Source organism: Miniopterus natalensis, chromosome 2 (assembly GCF_054644295.1).
Source record: "Miniopterus natalensis isolate mMinNat1 chromosome 2, mMinNat1.hap1, whole genome shotgun sequence".
Taxonomy (NCBI): Eukaryota; Metazoa; Chordata; class Mammalia; order Chiroptera; family Miniopteridae; genus Miniopterus; species Miniopterus natalensis.
The window spans coordinates 111,140,817-111,160,844 of record NC_142082.1 but is presented as its reverse complement, the minus strand read 5'-3'; the positions used below and the strand labels follow the sequence as shown (position 1 = coordinate 111,160,844).

At 37.5% G+C, this 20,028-nt stretch overlaps 1 pseudogene; it reads left to right on the top strand.

Moving 5' to 3' along the window:
- Positions 1 to 19,049: 19,049 nt before the first annotated feature.
- On the top strand, positions 19,050 to 19,758 carry LOC107538875 (small ribosomal subunit protein eS8 pseudogene; annotated as a pseudogene).
- Positions 19,759 to 20,028: the final 270 nt, after the last annotated feature.

The window sequence follows — 20,028 nt, the reverse complement described above, 5'->3', positions numbered from 1 at the left end:
ACAGAGAAAGATGAAATCTGAGTATTATTCAGCAATGAAACACAAGGATCTTTTTGCTGGCCAATGCAAAAAATGTTTGTGGTTAACTTATATTCTTTTCCCCCAAGTGAGCAACTGTAAACTTCCTTGAACATCAATTCAATATTAATAGCCTTGAACAGCTGTCAAAGAGTTGTAGTAAAAATAAGATAGCTGGTTGAGTATATCATCATATTTCAAACCAAAATCCAAACTCTCAGCAACATCTAATTTTTTTGGAATGTGAATTGCGAAATTTGAAATTATCAGAATAATTGGAATTGCTAGAGGAGTTTAAAGGAGTCTCATTTAAACTGGACCAGTACACCAGCTGGAAGGGCATGTGTGGCAAGAAATGATTCGAACCTGCCTCAGTAATTTTATTTCTATTCTCGGCGACATCTGCATTTTTCTTTATATTAGATGGTGTACTTAATAGTCCAAGGCTGAGAATGCCTACAAGCTTTCAACCTAAGGCAATCTCTTAAACAAACGTTTTCATGATGACAACAAATGGATACCACATTTGCACGTTCTACCCATAGATGACAAATCCAAGAGTGGGTCCTTGACCAATGTCAGTCAATCTATACATACAATCAGCTATACCTATGTGGTGACCTGGGGCAAAAAATTGACGTACATAGATAATGGTTATTGTGGAATTTTATGTTTAGCTCTTTTTAACAAAATTATTGAGACATAGCTGACATAAAATAATTGCACATTTAATTATATAAGTTTCATGTTTTAACATATACACATAGCATGCTTTAACAGACATAGCACCTATGAAATCTTGAGCAAATCAAGACTTTGAAGAGATCGGTAACCTCCAAACCTTTCCTCCTGCTCCTTTGTCATCCCTTTTTCTTGTTCCTCCCCACATTCCTCCCATACAAGGCAACCACTTATCTGCTTTCTACCAAGCATCCTAAATATTCATTTGCTGGAATAGATAGAACCATACATTGCGTCCTATTTTCTATAGCTTTTTTTTACTTTGAACAATTATTTTTCTGACATTTACATCCATGTTGTAGCATAAATTCCTTATTATTACTGATTAGTACTCTTTTCTAAATATTCAGAAGTTTATCCATTCATCTACTGCTGAACATTTTGGATTGTTTCCCGGTTTAATCTATTACAAATAGAGCTGATATTAGCATTCACGTAAAATTTTTGTAAGGACATATGCTTTTATTCTCTTGAGTAAATAACTAGGAGTAGAATATTTAAGTTTAACTGTTTAAGAAACTGCAAACTATTTTCCAAAGTGGTTTTACCATTTTAGTTCCCTAGCAGAAGTGTACCACAGTTTTCATTCCCCAACAGTTTTGCCAACACTCAGTATAGTAGGTCTTTTCTGCCTTAGCCATTCTGATACATGTATAGTGTTAGCTCACTGTGTTATCGCATTGATTTGTATTTCCAAAATAACTAACGATGGTAAGCACCTTTTGGCATGTTTATTTGTAATCCGTATATGTTCTTGAGTTAAGAGTTCTTTATATTTCCTGAAGACATATTCTTTAACATATATAATTCAGCATGTATATCATATGCATATATGTATATATATGCTTTGTGAATGTTCTCTCCCAGGTTGTGACTTGTCTTTTCATTCCCTCAACAGTGTCTTATGAAGAGTAGATGCTTTCCATTTTAAGAAAATCCAGTTTACCAACTTGTCTTTGTGTGGACCATGATTTTGTTTTTTTTATAGTGACAGCTACTAAAAGTGACAAAAGTTTACTTCACCTAAAATTTTGTGAAAACTTTCTACCATAAGTTGCTTCTAAAATCCAAAACATATTCCCTTGATATGACTGCACTCATCAAGAGGTCAATAAAGCTTTTAGAATATACATCCTAGATTAGTCACTATTGTCTATCATTATGTGATATGGGTGACTCCAAGAAAGCCATAACTACTGAGGGGTTCCCCATGAATGACAACCGATATCCTCTGCAACCAACTGTGTCAGGAAGATCACAATATCAGTACAAGGTTGATCTGTCAAAACCTGTGTCACGAAGAAGTTTTCCTAAGCAGCACAGTTACTTTGAGAAGCCCATTGGTTGTAAAGCACATTCGGTTTCCAAACAACATGCTCTAAAATGAGGTAGAAATGCAGAGAATATCAAGACACATCATAAGCACTTCATTAAATACAATATTAAAATAGTAAAGTTTATCAGAATTCTCTAAATCAGAAATCTTTTGGATTACTCAATAAGTATGCATTATATAATAAACAGAACTATCATTGTTTTTGTCTTCTTGAAGAGAGAGGTGTTCAAAAAATATTTTTGGCTTTTTAAAGCTTGGATCAAGTATCCTTCAAAATATTCTAGTGAGTATTATTATAATATTTGAGATACTCTGAAAAGATTTCACTAGATAATAGATACAATAGTTTAAACAATTTGTCTATTCAACATGTATCAATGGAGCTCCCATAAAGTTCCAGGCACTGTTGTAGGCATCGGGGCTACACAGCAGATAACAAAATATGTATTAGGTGGTGATAAATGCCATGAAGAAAAAATAAGCAAAGATGGAGATTAGAGGTTGATAAAGATGTGGTATTAAATAAAAGGAAAGGAAATTTATCTCCGATAAAGAAGCATTTGAATAGCAACTAAACACAGTGATGGAGTGAGTCATGTAAATATCTGGGAGAATGTTTCAGGTATGGAGAACAGCAAATATCAAAAATCCAAGGCAGTCTCATGTCTGGCCATACTCAAGACACAGCAATGTGGCCTGTGTGAGCTGGAGGCGAGCATACCAAGAATTAGACTTAGATAATGCGGATCTCTTAGCCATCTTCCTCCCATCAAATATACCTTATCCCTCCTTAAATTCAATAACCTCCATGCAAAATAAATCATTTTAAAGATTCTGATTCTTTCAAGTACCTGTCATCAGTTGCTTTTCACATATACTTTATGAATTTCAACATGTCTCTATCTTTGGGTATATTTAATACCACAGGAAAAATTCCTTTGTATATGGTGTAGGCTTTTTTATTTTTATTTTTTTATGTCTATGTGGATGTGTCCATTTAGGAAAAGCTATGGCAGGTTCAGCTGAGAGAACTGAGATCTCATCTGTTCAGGTTCATAAAATTTCAAGAGGGCTTATATTTCAACTTCTCATCACCAACCTAAAAATATAAGAAGGGTAAAGAAAAGTGCTGAATTTCAAATAAGAAAAATGGGGAAAAGTTGCATATTTGGCAGGTTTTCCTGGAGACCAGCTCAAAACTGTTAGCAATACTTGTCATTGCAAGAATAAATAGAAAAAAATCAAATCTGTACATAATCACATCTGTTGATTTACTGTAAAACCTAAGTGGTAAAAAAATATAAAAAACATTAAGAATTTTTTTCTTACAAAGTTGTCCTCTATAATTCATTTTTAGCTTTTTCTCTTGTTACAAAAATATTGCAATATTTTGTTTTTGGTGTTTCTCAGGAGAAAGAGGAAACAAAACAAACACAGCATGCAAATTACTTATATTGGTTAAGCAAAGGAAAATGTGCCCATGCAATCTGCATCTGCAAAGATGATGCAACAGTTTATTAACTCTATTTTGGTAACATCAGGTTTTTACCAAAATGATGAGCTAAATTTCCTCCTCTCTGTAACACGTCACGCATTTCGTTGGTCATGTGTAGGCCTTAACTTCAGGCGATTTTGCATCTCCAGCTGTAAAACTATGCTTGCAATTTAATTCAGACCAATTTCATGATAAGTAATATGGACCCATCTTATCTTTCGAGGCAGTAGACATGGTACTTCTTATTCCTTGGTCATGAGTTTTAAGAGAAGATCAAGAAGAGGTTAAGGGAAACAAGGCAAGTCTCTATTTAGAGAAACACGGAAAATAGCCGTAACAACAAAAAGAGTGTAATAGAAAACTTGTGGCTGCATCGTATCCCCCATGTTAAGATAAAAGGTAAAGTAAGGGTTAAATTGAATTCATGACATGGCTGGGTTTTCTTCAAGATGTACACCTTGATTTAAAGAACTCATAATAACAAACAGCTAATTAAAAGTACATTTGTCAGGTAAACTCATTAAAAACACTCAGGGTTCCTCACCCGGAGATTAAAGGAGTTATGTCTGTTCTACAAATGGACAAATATTCTACATAACCTCTCCCAGCTGTTGTTTTATTAATTATCTATAAGAATATTGATCAAGCAAGCTTAATACAGGAGAGGTAGACAGTACACAGAAATTCTTAAGGGAGCTTGTACTGGTTTTTTAAACATTGATGAAATATTTATAGAATTGAATGGGTCCTAAATTTTCACACTAGTGATATCTAATTCTAATATATGACCTTTGTGTCAACTTAACACCTTACCATTCTAAATTGGAAGGGCGAATGTTTATATTAGCTTCACTTAGAAGATACAGCTTAAGATACTGGATAATGTGGCTTAACCCACAAAATTAAAAATAAAGTAATTTCAGTATGACCTTTAAATAAATCTAATTCAATGAGAATTGAACTTTCTGAATATAAGGAATAAAGCATACCTAGAATCGTGTCGTCTTCTCATTCACCAAGTTGCAAGGAGATAAATATATATATATATATATATATCTGCATATGAAAAATAGTTATTTTGAATGTTGCATACCCAAGCATTTTCTTTGCATTCTTATTGCAGATAATTCAGGTCTTCAGAGAACTGATGGATCAAGGAAAATAATACATTCTTTCCATATTATAGACTATTTCTATCACTAAATATAACTTAATGCCAATCTCTGCAGTATCCATCTATATTACAAAAGGCCCAATAAACACCAGAGTTGGAAATATTTGTAGATTCTTGAGAGATTTCTGATGTTTCATTGGCAAGAGTCACAAAAGGTTGAACCTTTGTCACAGATATTGATATTTTGCAGAATTGGAATTAACTTTAACTGTGCCTTGGTGGCATGAGTATAAATAGAAAAAATACTTTTTAAATTTTCTTTTTGTTTTAATAGTGACTTAAAAACAGTTTTTTCATTTATATTTCAAGCAAAGTCTTTATCTTAACATGGGGGATACAATGCAGCCACAAGTTTTCTATTATACTCTTTTTGTTGTTATGGTTGTTATGGGTGTTTCTCCCAATATTCTTCTTATTGCTCCATGCTCTATTTGAAATATACACATCACCTCTCCCTTTCAAATGCGCCATTTTTATTTCATTCTGAGCATTTCCCAGTGCACCAACCTTCCATGTCTTATTAGGACACTCTTTTCATATCTTCAGATCATCATGTAACTGAGTAATAGACAGCCTTTAGGGCTAACTTATATCCAAAGCCTGAGCTGTTTTACTATTAACTGATGAATATTTTTAATTTAGTCATAAATCATTTAGTCAACAATGGCCTTGAAGACGTTGGCGAACACTAATAAACCTAGGTGAAGAAGTAAGTCACCATGGATACTGACTGGTTTTTGGATTCTCATTTGCCCTTCCCATCTCCCCAAGTCCCATAGGATCTTTAAGAATACTATTTCCAAGAAGTGGAAACATTCCCCCATGAGGCATATAAATTGCAAAATAATTCTAGTAAATGGTATAATGATTCCGACTTGCAGAGTTCCAGAAGAGAATCTGTGTATTAAAGGTGCTTCTCTTTTGCATTGTTTTAATGAACACACAAACACACACAAACATTTTCCAGGTAAAAGAAAAATTTGTTTTCTACAAAGAAAGTGCTTGCAACTATAAATCATGCTCAGTGATGACTAAAGACCAGCAGAGAGACCAATGTAAAGATATAAAACAGAAATTTTAAAAAAAGAAAAAATGTCACTCTCTCAAAATATATATTTTGTAATCCTCACCCAAGGATATGTTTTTACTGATTTTTAGAGAGAGAGGGAGGAGGAGAGAGAGAGAAATCAATGTGAGAGAAACATCAGTTAGTGGCCTCCTGAACATGCCCCAACCAGGAATCGAGCCCACAACCTAGGTATGTACCCTGACCAGGAATTGAACCCACAATTTTTTGTTGTATGGGATGACACTCCAACCAACTGAGCCACCCAGTCAGAGAGCATTACTCTAAATATTTTTCATTACCATGAAGATATTCCTACATACACAATGCACACAAAAAATAAAACAAACATATCTAAGAAAGATCTAATATAAGCTAAAAGATCTAACATAAATTGAAAAATTTAGACATAAAACTATTTAAAAATTAAGCAAAAAGTATAGTTCATTTTCTGTCCTGACTGGGTAGCTCAGTTGGGTAGAATGTCATCCAGGTATGCCAAGATTGCAGGTTCAATTCCAGGTCAGGGCACATAAAAGAATCAATCAATGAACGCATAAATTAGTGGAACAAAAAATAATGCCTCTCTCTCTCTCCCCCCTCTCTTTCTTCCTTCCTCTCTCTCTAAAGTCAATCAATTAAAAAAAAACAACTATAGTTCATTTTCTAATTAGAGGCAAATGATCAATGTACTTGAGATATATACTATAAGAAATAAATATCAGTTGGACTGTTTTTGAAAAACAGAGTCTGGAAAATATGGCATATGTAGTATTTTACCCTCCACCTTGATTCCTTAAGGCTTGGACCCTAGTTGGCAGAGAATTGAAGTTAATTAGTCAAAGAACAGCAGAAAGTATGAGCAACCATTTGGTGGGTCAAGTTTCTTAGATCAAGTCCTACAGTCCTGTTTCTGAAATTGTCAACATTTAAAATTGATACTCATGGAAAGATGCAAATTTGTTGACAATTTACTATGTGCATTTTATGTAAAATTTGCATGTAGTGCTCACACCAACCTAGGATTCATCACGTCTATTTTAAGAGTGAGGAGACAAAAATTCAGAGAGATTAGATCATTTGCCCCCAATCCTCCAGCAAGATTCATCATTGAGTCTATGAGATTCTGAAGTTAGCAATCTTTCTCTTAAGTTCAGTTGCTTTGTATTTCATAAAGACTCATGTGTTCAGTACCTTGGAAGACTGACCTTGAAGATCAGGATGCATATGAGAAGGAAAAGACTAAGTAACTTTCTAAGGAAAGGGAGGAGAATAGGAGAGTTCCTGCAGTGCAGACTATGGACAGTGGGTGTTTATGTGGTCCCTGAAGCAACTGTTAGATTAAATGGAGGGCAGAGTGGGAAATGGGGGTAATGAGAGTGCACAGAGTGGAGCATGGCTGAGGAGTTCAGTAATCTAAGAGAATAAATTAATTAATTAATTAATACAAACTCTACTATAGCTTAATTTATCCCAGAGTCAGGCCTGGTTTTGTGTGTTTGTTTCTTTCATGACTTAATGTTTACTGGTTGGTTGCTGGCTTGCTTTGTCTTCTCGTTGATTGCACTCAGTAACATCTCAGAGGCTGAAGTCAAGGCCCAAACTGAAGACCTTCGTTGGGCACAGTCGTCAGATAAAGCGGGGCGGATTATTAAAACTTTGAGAAGGCTCAATAACACAAAAAGAAATGATTTTTAAATGCATGCATTAGTTGCACAGCAAGAATTTCCTTTCATGGAAATAAGGTGAACCATTTGGTGCTGATGTGCACAACCTCCCCTTCTGCATCCTTCCATAAAAAATTATATGAGAGGCAGGTTACCTGTGGTTCTGGTGTGATCTGTCCTGGTAGATTCCTCACTCTATGAACACGGCTGAATCTGATGTTACAGCATAGGGCATCCCTCTGTGAGAGCAAATGAAGAAATCCTGGCATCTTTAATCCTGTGTTTATCCTATGCATTATCTGCTGATTCACTGCAAATAGATTTAACCCAGATCTATTCCAAATCTTCATTCTCTCCAGTGCTCAAATCTGAACCAACTTAGTGGTCTCACCTCACACAAGCAAGATAAGGTAATTACTGACATTTGCTGTAAAGCACTTTATAATGATCAAGGTTCTATTATATGTCTACCTAATTTTATTTTTCATAATACTCTCATTAAGAAATAATATATTATTATTTTCCATTTTTCAACATGAGAAAATGAACGGCCAAAGTTGCCACATCTTTCACAACACATCAGTGATGAATTTGGGGCCAAAACCTATGTCTCTTCACTATTGGTCTGTCTAATGTACAATACTTTATAAATATGACCTATGAGAGTATAACATAGATCCTCTTTTATTCCCAGAATTGGAAATGTTTGGATTCCCATTACATTTCAGCACATTTCAAAGCAAATGTAAAAGGGGATAGGATCTGCCTGGTGGAGAACAAAATCACAGAAACTTGAATAAAATTATTTTCAAGTTTAAAAATGCAAGTAACCAGAACATGGTCTTGGAAAATATTCTAAATAGGGAATTTGAAGATAAAGTTGATCTAATTAGGAAGGTGTGAAAAAATATCCAAAAAATAAACCATATGCCATGTAATAATCTGGAAGTAAATAAAGAAAAGCTGTCTTGGTGTTTCAAAATGAGAAAATCATAATTACATAAAAATTGACACCAAAATATTTATCATTTTAACTCATAAAACAGATTTTTTAGCCTATGCTGGGTTGGGAAAGAGATAGGTCAAGGAACGTGGACAAGAACCTGGCACACAGTTAAAGTTTAATCAATACTTACTGAATGTATGAATGAATGAATGAATGGATGGAATTATTGCCATAGACATGGTTGAGGAAGGAGGCTAAGAGGTGTTTCCTCCAAACATAGATCTCATTATGTGCCATCCTACAATTTATTCCTCAACTGTTTGTTATTTTAATTTTGACTTTTCTCTAGCTCATGGATCCACAAGTTTTAGGTAGTTCAGCATAGACTGAAGAAAGGTCCAACTGGAAGGGAGGGTTTAGACATTGATCGTGGGAGTGAAATGGAGTTGAGGAAAGGCATTCATTGAGAATTGTACAACATTAGACCTTCAGTAATAATACTTTCCACTGTGTGGTAGTAGATTTACCTCTACTAATTCATTTAATTTTCACAATTCTGGGAGGTAGAGATTCCTACCCCCAACTTATTTATCAAAAAATAAAGACAGAAGTACTATGAAGAAAAATTAGCAGAGCTGAAATTCTGACCAATGTCTCTCTAAATCAATGTTTTCTGTTATTTTCACTAAGCCACTCTCAGACCATAGGGAAAAAACCCAACTCCTTTATTTTACACATGAGTAATGAGAACTAATTTGACCCTAAATCCTTTTTGGTTCTTCTTATATTATACCAAAGCTAGACTTTTGTTGATAAGTTGAAAATAATTATAAAAGCATGTCATATACATAGATTAGCATTCTTAATAAAACTGCTAGTTGTGTAAGTAAAAGATAAATAAGTTTGCCTTACAGAGCCATTGCCTCTAATATTACATCATCAAGGCTAACTGTTGCTGCTCCCATAACAATCTTGGTGGCCCCCGGTCTTGGAGAACTTGATTAGACGCTCTTGGCTCCTGATGTCCCCTGCTGGATATCCTAGGGCCTGGGCCATTCATTTTGGAAGGTTACACCCATGTGCTTATCTTAAATTTTCTTTTCATGTTAGGTGATATAAATAAAGTTAAGGGTTGGCAATTCTTGAATTAATCAAGATCACAAAACTAAACTGAATTCCATTTAGTGTTTTCTTTCCTGTTTCTAAAGCTATAGTATTATAGTAAAAGGCATCTAGAATTATATTTAAAATACTCTATCCAACATCTAAATCCACCCAGAATATAAAATTTAACAGCTTTAAAGATTTTTTTTCAAACTACATAATTTTAGCCTTTGTTGTTTTCACATTTTTCCTAGTATAAATTTGATCTCAGCAGGGTAAATATTTTTATTTATTTAGAAGAAAAATATTTTCTGATTAGTTATTAAATAAGTTTGACAAAGCTGCTGTCAAAATAATCTTAAACAAAAAGTGATGCTAGAATACTGACTTGGGGGTCTTTCAATTTCAAATGAAAAGAAAATATAGAAACTGTGCTTAGAAACACTAATTATAGACTTGGGTCACTGAATATTCCACAAAAAGCAACAGAACATTTTTTCTTTTGAAATAACAAAATAATGGTGTTAACAGACCATAGTCACAGTGAAAAACTGGAATAACAAAAAACTGGGAAGAAATTCCAAGATTAATGCCAAAATGCCAAGACAAAATGCAAAGAATGATGATGGTTCTTTACTTTTCAAAGATTAATTTTCCATTTCTTCTGGGAATAAATATGGGAGTGCCTTACATTGGTGGAATGCCGTACTTTGCCACACCTAAAGTTGAGAAGAATAATTACAAAATCCTCAGTGGTAGTTATTCTTGAACATTTTCTCTCAAATATCATTACTTATCAACTTAGAGTGAGGACGCTGCTGTTAGTTTTCTAATCCAAGAAAACTTCTGTGAAATCACAAAATTTTGGAACTCAAATCGATGGAAGTAATGAGAAAACAAACATAGACCTGCCCTTGTCCTTGTCAGTTGGAAGAGGTGGAAGCCTTTGGCTGTCTTTGCAAAGATGATGAAATAGTTTCCTTCCCACCTGCCTTCTTGCATGCTGGGAAATTTTATCTCTTCAGTCACTTGTGTCTTTTAGGTGTCCCTTTTGAGTGTAAATACTCCTGAGCCCACCTTAAGCCAGATAGGTTTACTCTCCTATTCTGTGCTGATTCTGTTAGTAAATACAGCTGCCCAGAGAATGGGTTGGGGAAAATTTTGAGAAGTAGAGACTTAGTATGAAATATTCCATCTACTAGCTGAGAGAGGAATTGGAGAGAGCCTGGTGTAGGGTGGGGATTAGCAAAGGCACTTATGATACTCAATTTCCAGCTCTGTTTTAAATCATTATTAGTTGATAAGTAATAGGAATGTCAAGCAAAAAAAGCTAATTTTATCTATTAACATCCCCAAAGAAAAGTACCTTTATATTTATAATGCTAATGAAAGCAGAAAATATTTATCTAATAGATAATATTTGCATACCCTGACGACTTCTGGACAAGACGTCAGAGTATGTAAACACTATGCTTGCCTTTCCTCAACCACATCAAAATTACGACTAAGTTATAGAACAACCACCTTTGAGAATCACCTAAAGACTAGCTGAACAGAACTTCTATAATTAAAGATATAAGGAAGAAGTCACTTTGAGACTGGTAAGAGGGACAGATATGCAAAATGGGCTGGTCCCACACCCATGTGGCAGTTAAGAACCAGGGAGGATATCCTGATTGTGGAGGTACCCACTGAGGAGGGGCGTCCCAGCCCCATCCACAGCCTGGAATACTAGTGCAGGGGGAAAGAGTCCCCACAACAGCTGGCTGTAAAAATCAGCAAGGACTCAGTCCCGGAGAGATGGAGGGCTTCTGTAGACCCAAGCACCCTCTTAAAGGTCCTGAGCACAGACTCACTTGCTGACAAACACTTGCCGCAAGCTCCAGAGAAGGGACAGCTGCTCAAAAAGCACCGGGGACATTTGAGGAGGAAATGAATTGTCTGGCTTCAGAGAGAAGGCTGAAGGGGCAGGTATCTCCAGAACTAAAGTATCAGTAGGCACCATTGGTGCTTTGTTGAGCCCTCTCCCCACCCAGCCTGCAGGCACAGGCAGGAGCCAAATATGAGTCTCCATTAACCTGGCTAACACCATTCTCACCCTACCCTGGTGATTCTCTGAGAACCCACCCCACGGAATTCATGTGCCTGGCAGGAACATTTTTCAGAAGCTAATCCAAGAAGTGACTGACCTAGGCACAAGCTATGGACTTTCCTAAAATCTATCAAAGTTCCACAAACCTCAAACAAGCAGCAGCTAGCCTCGGCATTCCTTGTACCTCTTGCTAAATGGCCCCAAGATTGGTACTAGTGGCAGCCCATCTCGGTCATAGCATAACTACTCCCAGGTGTCTCCAAGCCCAGCACATGCAGCTAACACCTGCAGATCATTTTGTAGCTCCTACCAGGTGGCCCTGTGGAGGGCACAAGCAGAGGCTCGCCTTGGCCTGCACCAAAGCCCCTCTTGGGAGGTCCCAGAACAAACACACTTGATGGCCAGGTTCAGACCACACCAGAGCACCATCCTATTAATGCCACAAACAAAACACCCAATGGATGAACTTGACAAGCACCAGAGCCATGCTATAGCTAATCCTGCTCCATGGAAACAACCCCCAGATAACATCTTGTCTGCCACAGTTACAGCCAGTCCTCACAGCCAGTCAGCCTAGGGTCAATCCCACCCACTGAGGTGCTGACAGTGATCAAGGCTCAATTACAACAGAATGGCACACACCAACCACACAAAGGACACACCTGGAGTTCTCACTCAGGTGACCAGGGAGACTGTGCCACTCAGCCTACAGGACACCTCCTGCATAACACCACTCTGCCAAGACTGGGAAACACGTCAGATGTTGTAAAGAAATAGTATTTAAGTCACTCTCATAAGCAGAGATGATTTGTGGAGGACTGCGGGCAGCCGCCAACCAACACTTCTCTTCAGTCCCTGTGCCCAAGGAAGGAGGGTGATGTGGAAGCTGGGCACATTACTTGCATTCCCATTCCTTTGGGAGGTGGGGGGTTCAGTGACAAGGCTGAATAAAGGCTTTTATTACTAAAGGAATAAAGGAGGAAGAAATCCTGAGAGATCATTGGCAGTCTCTTCCACAATAGACTTTAAGTTAACGAGCAAAGTCAAAATTGAATATTTACAATCTCCAAGAATGTTTGTCTCCTAGACACTGGCTCTTTGCTCTGCCCAACCTCTGCCCCTCGGTTTAATGTTCTCTACTTTGAGGTCATTTGAAAAAACTTGCCTTGGAGATAGAGACATACTCTTATAAACAATCTCTTCTACCAGTGTACATATAAAAAGTTCCACCTTTTGTGGGTGGAGGTTGTTTGATTGGATTTGTTTCTCTCATTTTAGCTTGTGATAAAAAAAATATGATGTGTTTTTAGTTCTTTAATGTTTCATGTTATGGGACTCTCAGTCAATTTTATATTATAAGTCATGGGCAAAGTGACTTCTTTTGTTTTCTTCCTTCTTGTTTCCAGAATTGTCTCATTCAGCTTAGGAACATAGGAATATACCGGGGGGGGGGGGGTAAGTTTACAGTTGTAAGTGAAACACAGAGTTTATTCTTGTATTATTATATATTAATTATTATATTATTTTCCATATAAACTACTATAAACCTATTTTTGCCCAACCCTGTATGTATGTATATACATATACACACATATATATGTATCAACAAAAGGAAGCATTTAAATTGAGACTAGCCTTAAAAGTAATCTACACAACATGGTAGAAGAAATACAAACTTTAAAAAATATCTATGTTTTAACACAGATCCAAATAAACCTGGGATGAGGGAGTCTTATATCACTTTTGGGAACTTGTCTCTTTGCCTTTTCTCTAGCTTCTCAATAGGTTGGATAAATCTTGCCAATAAAAGAATATTTCCCAGGGTTCAGGCACAGTAGTAATGGTTTCAACTGGGGTAGTAATATTTTCTGGGTTAGGATGTCCAAGTGAGACAGCCTAAACCACACATCCATGAGAAATTTGTAGACAACAGCTAATGTGAGACAAATCAGAAATCCTGCCCGGCTGGACGTGGCTCAGCGGTTGAGCATGGACCTGGGATCCAGGCAATCGGGGTTCGATTCCTGGTCAGGACACATGCCCGGGTTACAGGCTCGATCAATGGCTCTCTCATCATTGATGTTTCTGTCTCTCTCTCCCTCTCCTTTCCTCTCTCTTAAATCAATAAAGATATTTAAAAAATTTTTTTTTTAAATCAGAAATCCTGCTCTTTTTCCTATTCTGAACCAGTGTAAGTGATTTTAAAGAATCAAGGCAAGGATAAGTATTGTGACCTGAAAGTTTCCAACTGCATTTCTAGTTACCGTCCGGAATAATATTTGCTATGTTTGCTGGCATGTACCTCTCTTCTCTCATTTGTATGCTCCTTGTCTTTCCATTATTGTAAAAACAGGAATCAGTGACCTTGGTAGTGACCTTAGCATTTTCCTTAATCTCTCCGAGCCTCCTTTCTATTATCTGTAAAAGGAGGTTAGTAATCCTTACTATGTAGTGTTGTCATAAGGATTTAAGGAGTTAAGTATTAGAGTGCTGAGCATAGTCCCTGGCAGTTAACAATCAATAAATAATAGTAACCATTATTACTACTATTTTCCTGAGACCTAGCACAGAGCCTGGCACAGAAGGTGTCCAGTAAATGCATACTAACTATATGATTCTGATTGTGAACTCTAACACAAGAGTGACTATCTCTTCCTTAGTCACTGTCACATCTATTTACTCCTAGCAGATACTCAGTACATTTATTTGTTTGCTGTGTATTTCTTGAGAATTCTACAATGGACAAACCTGGTGTGTGCAGTAATAAAGTTTAGAGTCTGATGAGGATCCAGAGTCCTGGATTTTTAAATTTTTACGGTAAGTTTGACCTGGATATTGTACTTTTTTGCAGTCATTTACATGACATCCTTCTTACCTGCGTTCTAGCACTGGCCTCAAGTTGATTCTTCCTCTGGCTTGAGTTTATGAATGGCTGGCATCTTAAAACACTTTCTTCATGGGGAAAATTCAGGAAGTCACATTTGATAGGGAGGTGATGAATTCTTAATTATAGTAGACAGCTATCTTTCAAAAACTTCTGACTGTGGGAAGTTGCCCTGAGTGCAGTTTCCTGGGACGCCGGGGTTGCAGCCTGGGCACTGGGTTAAGCTGCATCGCCATCTAGTGGTCATACAATGTGGTGCCCAGATGCAGAGTTTTAATGAGTATGTGAGCGAGGAGGTTTCATAAGTCAGAATTAAAGGGCCCTCAGGGGTCATATTGTCTACTTCTTTTATTTATACATAAGAAAAGTGAATCCAACCCCCGAAATGACCCGAACTTTATGTTACAAAAAGTGAATTGCAGAACTGCCATCCCATTTTAGTGGCTATTTTCCTCCACAGTGTGCACTATGGAGTGTGTGGCTATGGCTGAATAGTTACCTTTTCTTTTATGGAGCCACATAACCTACTGTGAACCTGCGCATTCTTACTTTCAAATTGAGGATGATGTAGTTATCGTAAGTATCAATTGAATGATAAGGAATGTGAAATGGCTTTATAAACAATAAATGAAAAGACATCTAAGCTAATATGTTTTATTTATTTATTTATTTGGTATGAAAACAAATACATCTCTTTCAAAGCTGCATTTGCTGTTGAAAGCCACTCACTCATAGGTTAGTTACTTCCAGGGGTATGTATCAGGCAGCTGCTATGTCATCATTATAGGACGAAAAATCACAAAGATTAAGAAAACATATACTTTACCTTTGAAAAAAGCAGTCTAATAATGAAGAGAGACAATAAGTGCAATGTGTTGTGATAACAGATCTTAGAGACTAGTACCAGCTTTAGTGTTTGCACATGAAACTGTTTGGTTCTACCAGCTTGGGTGGAAAGGTGTTGCAGAGACAGAAAAAGCTTCATCTAGGGAATAATAAACTTGAAGTACTCTCAGAGACATACTAGTGGTATGCCAGAGACATAGGTGAGGACAGCCGGGAGGAGGAAATGCTAGACATGGAAGGCTAAAACCCTAAAAAGAATTATCAAAAACAACAACAAAAACAATATCTTCCTATCATTATGAAAATATTCCAGTTCTGGCACATATGTCTTCCGAACCCATGGCTGTCATTCATAAAAAAATGACAAATTAATCTGGTTTGGAGCCAATATTTCATTACATAACAAAATTTAATATTTTATATGCAGTTATGAAAACCAAGATCATTTTAAATTGTGCAGTATCATATAACTTAAAAAATCAATAGAAATACAATGGGAATTGAGTGGTTTTTTGAAATCTCATCCAGACTAATCTTTTCATTGATTTCTTTATTGCACATTTGTCCTTTAGTTCTGAGTTAACAATTGTTGGAATTTTCTTCTACCTCCCTCTCATGATATTGAGTATTTAAAAATATATATTAATGTCTTAGAAATCATACTTTCTCTTTTCAAATCCCTCTGGTCTTCCTCACCATCCTCTGACATTCAGAGAATTGCTTTTTAGACAGATTGATTGACAGCCATCTATCCACATGTCATTCATCCTAAATGGTCCCCTTCGGGGCTATCTCAGGATGAGAAGTGTTCATTAGTCCTTGAAAACATAGCTGTAAAAACAACTCTGTCAAGAAGACATTTCCATGTATAGTGAACATCCAAAATAACATTCTTTCAGGTTGTGCTTTCCTATACCTGTGCACAAAGGAAAAAGAAAAAACTTCAGCTTTTTAGCCAAATTAGGTAACAAAATAATCAGAGAAGAAAGAAATTTCCTTTGATGGAAGGAATAGAAAATTTCCAAATTGCACAAAAAACTGATTGTGTTTTAGAAACCTGTTTGGGGATTCTCTCCTTCGTTTGCCCTAGACCAATATAATTCTCAAGTATTGTGTCTTGACTTCCGTCCTGCTTAGGTTGCTCTTTCTGCCTTGAAGTGCCTGCCCCTCCCTTGACTTTTATTTTCACTCTTTCAGGGACAATGATGATTCAGATAAGTCACATCCTCTGGGAATGTCTCCTGACCTGCTGTGCTGGAATAAGGGCACGTCCCACCTGCTCCCTCGGCGGCCTGCTACTCACTGGGCAGACTGACGGCAGACACAGTTGTTTGCGCCTGCTTGTTTCATGCCCTTTACAGTGGAACTTTGAACCTCTTCCCATCAAAAGGCTACTCCCCCACCCTGGCTGGGTTGCTCAGTTGGTTGGAGTGTCATCTCATAGACCGAAAGGTCCAGCTCGATTCCTGGTCAGGGCATATACCTAGGCTGTGGGCTTGATCCCCGGTGGAAGCGCATGCAGAAGGCAACCGGTGGATGTTTCTCTCACATTGATGTTTCTCTCTCCAAAATCAATAACATATACAAAACATTTTCTTTTAAGAGTCTACTCCCCCATTCATGGAATCTGGATTTGCCTTGTGAGTTGCTCTGGCCAACAGAAGGCAGAAGAATATCGATTTGCCAGTTTCAAGCTAGAATTCAGAAAGATTGCATTGCTTGAAATCGAAGACTAGTGGGATCCTAATCAAAGGATACTAAAAACAGACATATTGAGACCTGCCTACATGGAAGAATTTCACTGGCAGAGACCAGTACACTGTACCCTGAGGCAAGTAACTTTGGACAGTGTTTTAGAGACCAAACAATTATCAAGTCTGATCCTGGGAAGTGGATGTTATCACATATGCGTGACTGATGAGAGCCAAACAAAAGAAAAACTGCTTACATATACATCCTGTGGGATTCTCTCAATCCTAAAAGAATGCTCCTATTTTTTTGACCACTGTCAGGGTTTGTTGCCTAACGGAAAAGATCATTGAGGAGCATGAATTACTTTGAAGTGTTAGACTGTTTAGTGACATAATTATTCTTGGCAGAACTCTGAAGGAACACAAGTTTCGACTCCCTGAGGTGCCTGCTGTGTTGGGAATTGCAGGCTTGAAGTTGCCTCCCAGTGATAGCCGATTCTGCCAAACCTCTGTGAAAAAACTGGGCATATGGTGTCTTAACAAGGAGAAATCATTCCATCTGGAAAAGTATCAGTGTTTGTATCCTTAAATCAAAGGGTAAGAAATGCTTTCTTTGGGTTTGGTGGCTTCCATAGGAGATTTGACTGACTTCTCAGTTATCAGAGTAAAGCAGGGGCATTCAGTTCAAAGAAGGAAAAAAGTAAAGTACAACTGGGTTTGATTCCTACTGTTCTGCCACCTCCCATGAAGCCCCTGTCTTGTCCTTCATTGATTCTACGATGCCTTCCCAATGCTCACTTTCAGTCCAAGAAGGAGCATGGGCAGGTCAATAGCTTTCACCATCTGGGATTTTTCTCAATGGTGGACATACTGGCCTCTTCTCAGGTTAATTTTCCTGGCCTAAAAACCTTCTATCACACAAAAGTATGTGGGGTACTTATTGAATTATAGCATAATAACAATTCATATGCATGTATACATGGCAATGCTTAATTAGATTCAAAATAACAATGGCAGAGAGTCATTGTAGTAGCTTATGTAATTCCAGTATGTGATACAGAAATTCAGGTTCACCTTCCTGAAAACACCATATTCAGGAGAGTAAAATTATCCCCAGGGAGGAGGTCAGGAAAATCTAGGATTCCAAAGGGACAGAATATATTTCTGAGAGTAAGAAGCGAATCTCTATAGTTCTGTAAGCAAGAGCTTGAGGTGCCTCTCCTTACCCATGGAGGTAAATCACCTACACTGCATTAGATCACTTTCCACCCTCTCAGTATATGAGTTAAGAATTTTGTCCATAGCTTGAAACAGATACTAGAAATATGAGCTGTATACCAAGGAAGAAATTTAATTCTTCCTCATGTAAAATAAATCCAGGTATATGAAGTCCAGGACTGCTAAGTTATCTCTGCAGAGTCTTCCCCTATCTTTCTGTTTCACCATCAAATCCATGTGGTTTCTATCCTCAAAGTCACCTCCTGTCTAATATAACCACTGGACACCCAGACATGGCATCTACATTCTAACATGGAAAGAAGGAAAGAGAGAAAGGAATATCAGATTTTTCTTAGCAGCATGACATTTTTTAAAGAAGCTTCCCTGAAAATCCTTACCAAAAACTTTGACTTAATCCTACTGGCCAGAATGTACTCACATATCTATATCTGACTGGAAGGGATGCTATAAAGTATAACCTGTTAGCTGGGCACACTTCTGATTTAAATTTGTTTGGGGCTCAGAAATGAGCAGAGTACAGATATTCAGGGAGCAACTAGCCAAATCTGCCCTCATAGGTTAGGGATATGAGAGAGGGAGGTATCAGAGTGAGCTGATGATGAACTGATGGAGAAGATAAAGAGAGAAGGTAGAAGAGTGAAGTTAGGCACAAAGAACCTAAAATTTTCACTGAAGACTGGAAGAATTCAGAAGCCATTAGTGGAGTGCTGTATTTAGAAGTCCAAGATGCTTTCCAGCCAGCGCCAAGCCATGAGCATCTCTTGGGACAACGGGCACAAGTGCCAAAAGACTTGGGGCAAGAGAAAGTCCTACCCCAAGAAGCAAAAATATGAGCTGAGCACCCTGCTGCCAACACTAAGATTGGCCCCCACTGCATATACACACAGTCATGTGCAGGGAGGAAACAAGAAGTATTGTGACTTGAAGTTTGACATGGGCAACTTTTCCTGGGGCTCAGGGTGTTGTACTCGTAAAGCAAGGATTACTGATGCTGTCTACAGTGCACCCAACTGCAAACTGGTCTGCACCAAGACCCTAGGAAAGAATTGTATTGTGCCCATCGACAGCACACCCTACCAACAGTGACATGAGTCCCACTGGACACTGCCCCTGGGCCACAAGAAGGGGGCCAAGCTAACTCCTGAGGAAGAAGATATTTTAAACAAAACACAATCAAAGAATATTTAGAAGAAATATAATGAAAGAAAAAAGAATGCCCAAAGCAGCAGTCTTCTAGAGGAGCAGTTGCAGCAGGTAAGCTTCTGTGTGCCCTGGTCCAAGACCAGGCCATTGTGGCCACACAGGTGGCTATGTGCTTGAGGACAAGGAGCTGGAATTCTAGCTGAGGAAAATCAGGCCCGAAAAGGCAAATAAACCTTCCTCCCTCTTAGCTCATGTAATACAGGTGTTTATTGTAAAAAACAAAGAAGAAGTTCAAGATTTAGGACAAGAAAAGTAAAAAGGAAACTGTAAATACTGCTTCCTGATTTTGGTAACCTGTCTAGGAAGAGAGCTTTAGGTAAATCTAGGTCAATATTTTGTGCCCAAATTGCAGTAACTGTCAATCAACTCTAAATACAAGTCCCACGTCTCCATATCCAGTTCAAGATTCTGTTCTCAGAGTCTTTACCAGGCTTAGAACCTATTCACTGCAAAAAGAAGAGATAGTTGTGCACATATCATTAATCCTTGGAACCAGAGAGCCAGCGACTTTCAATGATGAACTAAG